Source organism: Oncorhynchus mykiss, chromosome 23 (genome assembly GCF_013265735.2).
Source record: "Oncorhynchus mykiss isolate Arlee chromosome 23, USDA_OmykA_1.1, whole genome shotgun sequence".
NCBI lineage: Eukaryota > Metazoa > Chordata > Actinopteri > Salmoniformes > Salmonidae > Oncorhynchus > Oncorhynchus mykiss.
The window spans coordinates 33,142,208-33,149,308 of record NC_048587.1 but is presented as its reverse complement, the minus strand read 5'-3'; positions in this window follow the sequence as shown (position 1 = coordinate 33,149,308).

Genomic DNA, 7,101 nt, shown 5'->3' with positions numbered 1-7,101 from the left:
GCCCTTTCCCACCAGGGCAAAAGGAACACCTATGTGAGAATGCTATTCATTGACTACAGCTCAGCGTTCAACACCCCCTACAGCTCAGCTCTCCACGCTCAACACCAAAGCTCATCACTAAGCTAAGGACCCTGAGACAAAACACCTCCCTCTGCAACTGGATCCTGGACTTCCTGACGGCCACCCCCAGGTGGTAAGGGTAGGTAACAACACATCCGCCACACTGATCCTCAACACGGGGGACCCTCAGGGGTGTGTGCACACTTCCCTCCTGTACTCCCCGTTCACTCATGACTGCACAGCCAAGCGTGACTCCAACACCATCAATAAGTTTGCAGATGACACAACAGTGATAGGCCTGATCACTGACGATAATGAGACAGCCTATAGGGAGGAGGTCTGAGACCTGACCGTATGGTGCAAGGACAAAGGAGGTGATTGTGAACTAAAGGAAAAGGAGGACCGAGCACGCCCCCATTCTCATCGATGGGGCTGTAGTGGAGCAGGTTGAGAGCTTCATCATCTTGGTGTCCACACCATCAATAAACTAACATGGTCCAAGCACACCAAGACAGTCGTGAAGAGGGCAAGACAAAACCTATTCCCCCTCAGGAGACTAAAAATATTTGGCATGGGTCCTCAGATCCTCAAAAGGTTTAACAGCTGCACCATCGAGAGCATCCTGACGAGTTGCATCGCTGCCTGATATGGCAATTGCTCGGCCTCCGATCGCAAGGCACTACAGAGGGTAGTGAGTACGGCACAGGACATCAACGGGACCAAGCTTCCTGCCATCCAGGACCTCTATACCAGGCAGTGTCAGAGGAAGGACCTAAAAATGGTCAAAGACTCCAGCCACCCTAGTCATAGACTGTTCTCTCTGCTACCGCATGGCAAGAGGTGCCGGAGCTCCAAGTCTAGATCCAAGAGGTTTTTAAACAGCTACTACCCCCCAAGCCATAAGACTCCTGAACATCTAATCAAATGGCTACCCAGACTATTGCATTGCACCCTCCCCGTCTACACTGCTGCTACTCTCTGTTATCATCTATAGTCACTTTAATAACTCTACCTACATGTGGCTGGGCTGGTACATATTACCTCAATTACCTCGACACCAGTGCCCAACACATTGACTCTGTACCGATGCCCTTGCTTTTTTTGTTGTTGGTATTTTCTTAAAACTGCATTGTTGGTTAAGGGCTTGTCATGACAACAAGGGCAACAATGTGTTCTATGTTAAGTTGTAACCTCATGGGAGTCACAGATCATCTGACAAAAGAAGTAAGATCATTACATTTAATGGCTGTTTCTGAAAATGATTTGGTTTGGGGAAAGTGTATAGGCTACAGTTTTTAAAATATGTTCTATTCACATAGTCTCCTTCATTTGGTCCAGAGGGTCTTTGAATGGGGGATGTGTGTCCCTTCTTTAGCACCAATGGTCTTTTGGTATAATATGTGTGATGAATTAGGATATTTTTCATTTGTATTATGTTTTAGGTTTATTCATGTGAGATTAGTAAAGCATCGCTGACCGCAGTCAACTGACCGCAGCCTACCGTACCTGCAATTCTGTAAAAGTCCTCCTTGATTATATGGACAGCTTTATGGCCAGGGAATGCAAGAAAGACATAAAAAAAAATATTCAATACCAGACAGACTTATTATGTCTCAACACACAGTTGCCTTGTGCTTTCCTACCGCTCAACTATACACTGCTCCACGCTCACAGGGGGAAAAAACTGCTGCCCCAATTCGCTCCATTCATTAAAATCACAATTTAACCAACACCCATCTAGTTTTGTGACTACCTGGACCTACCAATTGTTTTTTAAGTATTTAAACCAAACCATATGGATTTAAATGAAACGTATTTGAAAGAACATGAAAATGTGAATGTAAGAAGATCGAACATCATTTCAAATAGAATATAAGTCATTTTAAACAGCATATAAACACTCTAAATAGGTCAGGAGCCAGACAGGGAGCCTAGGAGGAACGACAATGAATTATTTAGGCTATATTATTTAAATGATTTCAAGGCTATAACCTACAAAGAAATACATTGTGAAGCATTTGCCAGTGCGACACAATAGGCTGGTAGGGACAAAGTGCTCAGCGGTTAAACTACATTTTGTTGTATTAAATCATTACAGTCTGTAAATTGCGCATATAGGCCGTGACTTACTTATAATTCATTTACAAATTAAACGAAAAATGACTTATTAGTGCATTTGAATTCATTTTAGAATTCATTTTTAGAAACAAGATTTTGGCCAGTCTTGTGATGGTGCCTGGAGAGCCAGCCGGCAGCAGAGAATATCCTCTGCACACTTGCAAAGCCACTGGGGATGCTAAACACCCCTTTGGCCACTCTTGCCAGGCTGGGCAGAGATGCAGAGTTGTTTATTTTTCTATAGGTAGGCATAAAGTGTTTTAGGCAAAATAACCCAATCAAAACGTACAGCTCCTTAAACGTGGGAATATGCCAGGCCTATTGGGCCAAAATCAATTATGTTCTATTCTATAGATAACAGAATGAAAATGAACAAAACCTTAAGAGATCAGATTTTTTGGTTTATAAATACTTTGCTACAATGACACAGTAATCTACCCACCTCGTTCCTTTCTTTTAGCATGTGCACGTAGCATGCTTTTGGGATACATAGCTTTTCAGATTCCACAAGGATTATTTATTTGTGAACACTACATCATCTTTGTAAATCGCCTTGATTTAGCACCTGTGTGTTTTATCAGTTTATTTATGAACATATTTAGGGAACTTCGTGACAGTAGCTAAAGCAAGGGGCTATCGCAGCACACAAGTAAATGCATGCTGGTGCGGGCATTCCCTGTGTCGGTGAAGTGAGCTCTACTGGAGCGAAATTGGAGCGGGCGAGAAGCCTTTGGGAATCTCCCTTCACGCTCCAGTCAGATTGGGAACCTTCCACTTCTCGCTCCGCTCTAGCACAGCTCTGCTCACATACTCTGGTTGGGTTACATTTGCTACTGTAGCTAGGTGGGACAACCACACCACAGTCATAGTAAGTCAATATTTTCTCAAAATAGCCATCAGCAAAGTCAGAACTAGTAAGCGCTGAAAAAAGTCAAGTGTGAGTGTTAGTTGACAAAAAATATTTTTATTGGGAGGGGTGAGGAGGAGAGGGTGGGTGGGTGCAGTGGGATTATTAATGATTTTCTTTGAAGAGGTAGTGTTTCAGATGTTTTTCAGGAAGAAGGGGATGCTCTCATAGCTTCAGGGGGAAGCTGGTTCCACCATTAGGGTGCCAGGACAGAGAAGAGCTTGGACTGGGCTGAGCGGGAGCTGCCCTCTCATAGGGGTTGGAGGGAGACCAGAGGTGGCAGAACGTAGTGCTCGGATTGGGGTGTAGGGTTGGAGCAGAGCCTGAAGGTAGGAAGGGGCAGTTCCTCTTGCTGCTCTGTAGTCAAGTACTATGGTCTTGTAGTGGATGCTTGCTTCGACTGGAAGCCAGTGGAGTGTGCGGAGGAGCGGGGCAACATGGGAGAACTTTGGAAGGTTGAACACCAGGTGGGCTGCAGCCTTCTGGATAATTTGCAGGGGTTTGATGGCACAAGCGCTGAGCCCAGCCAACAAGCGCTGAGCCCAGCTTGTTGCAATAGTCCAGACGGGAGATGACAAGTGCCTGGATTAGGACCTGCATCGCTTCCTCTGTGAGACAGGGTCATACTCTATGGATATTGTAGAGCTTGAACCTGCAGGAGCGAGTCACTGCTTTGATGTTTGCAGAGAATGACAGGTTGTTGTCTAGGGTCACGCCAAGGTTCTTTACACTCTGGGAGGGGGACACTGACAGTTCACCTTTTCCATTGACGTGTAAGCTAACGTTACTACTGTATGTCTGAATACTGTCATTTCTACTCAGTGCATTATAAATTGCAGCTGAGGATGATTTCATCAAAAGTGCATTGCAGTGGATTGGAAATACAATGATATTTCTAAAGGAGGCAAATAATTAGTAGGGAAAAAAATAATTAATCATTTTAATGTTGCCAGAAAGACTTTAGATGCAGTATAACGTTCACTAGCTAGCTAAGATTGAGGGGAGACCACCAGATCTTAGATAGCTAACGTGAGCATTGCTAGATATTTTTGACACCATCTGTCTACAGTAAATTTGATGACGTGATAATGATGACAAAGTTGTTCCCTACTAAATATTTGCCTACTTTAGCAATATTATCATATTTACAGGCCACTATTGTGTAATTTAGACAAAACAACCATTAGCCCCCGTTCAGAATGACTGGGTTTATTGTGACTTTTGGGCACCACTATGGCAGAGGGCGGCTTGAAAGCATTCATAACAATGACTTGACCGAGTGGCGGAGGTGCAACCTATGAATATATTCCCATCTGTATTTATTTGGACAGCCAAGTTAAATGTTTGAATTTGGCACTATACTCCAGCAGTTTGGATTTGAGATCAAATGTTTCATATGAAGCGACAGTACAGAAGGTCACCGTTTTATTTGAGAGTATTTTCATACATATTTGTTTTACCATTTAGAAATGAAAGCGCTTCGTCTTTCTAGTCCCCCCATTTGAAGAAGTCATAAGTATTTGGACAAATTCACTTATAATGTAATAAAGTAGTCAGGAGTTAAATTAACACTCATTGGTGTAAAATAACCCTTGTGTTGGTGTTAATAACCATTGTTTGAGTGAAACAGAGTGAAACAATCCCATCAAAACCACACCCATCATCATATTTCCCAGCATGCTATGAAGGTATATATTTTTTTCAGGATTGTTTTTAATATTTGTGTTTTTGAATTATTTAATCTTATGCTACACAAAGATTAATAAAACAATTCTAAACGAATCCAATCAGTTAGTTAGATTTATTGCACTGAAATGGTTGTTCCCATTAAAATAGTTTAAGTATTCTCCTGTACCAGAGATCCTAACCCTGGATGTAATTCTGAATGCAGGTTGCGGTTGAATAAAAATTACAACGGTTGGATATCCTAACTCCTACAGGATTCCAAAAGGAATTACCCTTGACTTTGCCAGCTAGTATAATAAGAATTGCAGGCCTGATGTGGCCTGTAATTTGTAAACCAAGATTTTCCAAACACCACTGTGTTAGGGTAAAATGAGGCCACCAAAGAAAGGCCTTATGATTAATTGTCATAAAGTCATGAAAACATTTTCTTAGGTACTCATTTGGTGAAAGCCACAGGCCTTTAAAGGGAAATAATTCAACAATCATGTGTCACGCCCTGACCTTAGAGAGCCTTTTAATGTCTCTATTTGGTTTGGTTAGGGGTGGGCATTCTATGTTTCGTTATCTTTGATTTTGTATTTCTATGTTTTGGCCGGGGGTCTATCGTTGTCTCTGATTGGGAACTATATTTAGGTAACCTGTTCTCCCTAGTTTCTTTGTGGGAAGTTGACTTTGTTTAGGGCACATAGCCTTTAGCTTCACAGTTTGTTTGTAGTGTTTATTGTTTTTGGCATCTTAAATAAAGAATATACCACGCTGCACCTTGGTCCTCCTCCTCCAACAGCAGTGAGATGTCTCTGTCACTAACAAAATACAGTCATGGGTGGTAAACTTCACAATTCACTCAAAGGCACCATGGGAAATATGCAAATTAGGCTTTACACCATAGTGTTAAAACAACACTCAAAATCACTTACTGAAAGTGTTTTTGCATGATACTAATAGCAATTAACTCTGGATTAAAGGGATACTTCGGGATTTTGGTCACACATACACGAATCTATGTATTTATCAAAGTTAGTCCACACGACACTGCTTTTATTTTTATTTTGACTCCAGTGGGACACAATGATCACAGAGAAACAATCACAAAATTGCAACCAGATGGCCACCAGATTAACGCCATTGCCCAGTTTTTGAAATGTTTTCATTAGAATGATCAGGATTCTGTAATGTTTTTGTTGTTGAAAATAATCTGATAGGATCATTCTGATCCAGATACCACAATATCAAAATTCCATAATACAGATTTTCAGTGCTTTGAACAAGGCCTACACCATGCTATTGTTACGAGACAGATTATAGTACTATTTCTACACAGTCATAGGGAAACAGAAATTAGCAAACTACATTAATAAAAGGTACCTAAGATTTTTTTTTAAATAGAGCCTGCATTTGAAGTCAGAAGTTTACGTACACTTTAGCCAAATACATTTAAACTCAGTTTATGACAATTCCTGAAATTGAATCGAGGTAAAAATTCCCTGTCTAATGTCAGTTACGATCCCCACTTTATTTTAAGAATGTGAAATGTCAGAATAATAGTAGTGATTTATTTCAGCTTTTATTTCTTTCTTCATATTCCCAGTGGGTCAGAAGTTTACATACACTCAATTAGTATTTGGAAGCATTGACTTTAAATTGCTTAACTTGGTTCAAACGTTTCGGGTAGCCTTCCACAAGCTTCCCACAATAAATTGGGTGAATTTTGGCCCATTCCTCCTGACAGAGCTGGTGTAACTGAGTCAGTTTTGTAGTCTTCCTTGCTCACACATACTTTTTTAGTACTGCCCACAAATGTTCTATAGGATTGAGGTCAGGGCTTTGTGATGGCCTCTCCAATACCTTGACTTTGTTGTCCTTAAGCCATTTTGCCACAACTTTGGAAGTATACGTGGGGTTGTTGTCCATCTGGAAGACACATTTGGGACCAAACTTTAACTTCCTGACCGATGTCTTGAGATGTTGCTTCAATATATCCACATAATATTCCTGCTTCATGATGACATCTATTTTGTGAAGTGCACCAGTCCCTCCTGCGGCAAAGCACCCCCACAACATGATGCTGCCACCCCTGTGCTTCACGGTTGGGATGGTGTTCTTCAGCTTGCAAGACTCCCCCTTTTTCCTCCAAACATAACAATGGCCAAACAGCTCTATTTTTGTTTCATCAGACCAGAGGACATTTCTCCAAAAAGTGCAATCTTTGTCCCCATGTGCAGTTGCAAACCGTAGTCTGGCTTTTTTTATGGCGGTTTGGAGCAGTGGCTTCTTCCTTGATGAGCTGCCTTTCAGGTTATGTCGATATAGGACTCGTTTTACTGTGGATA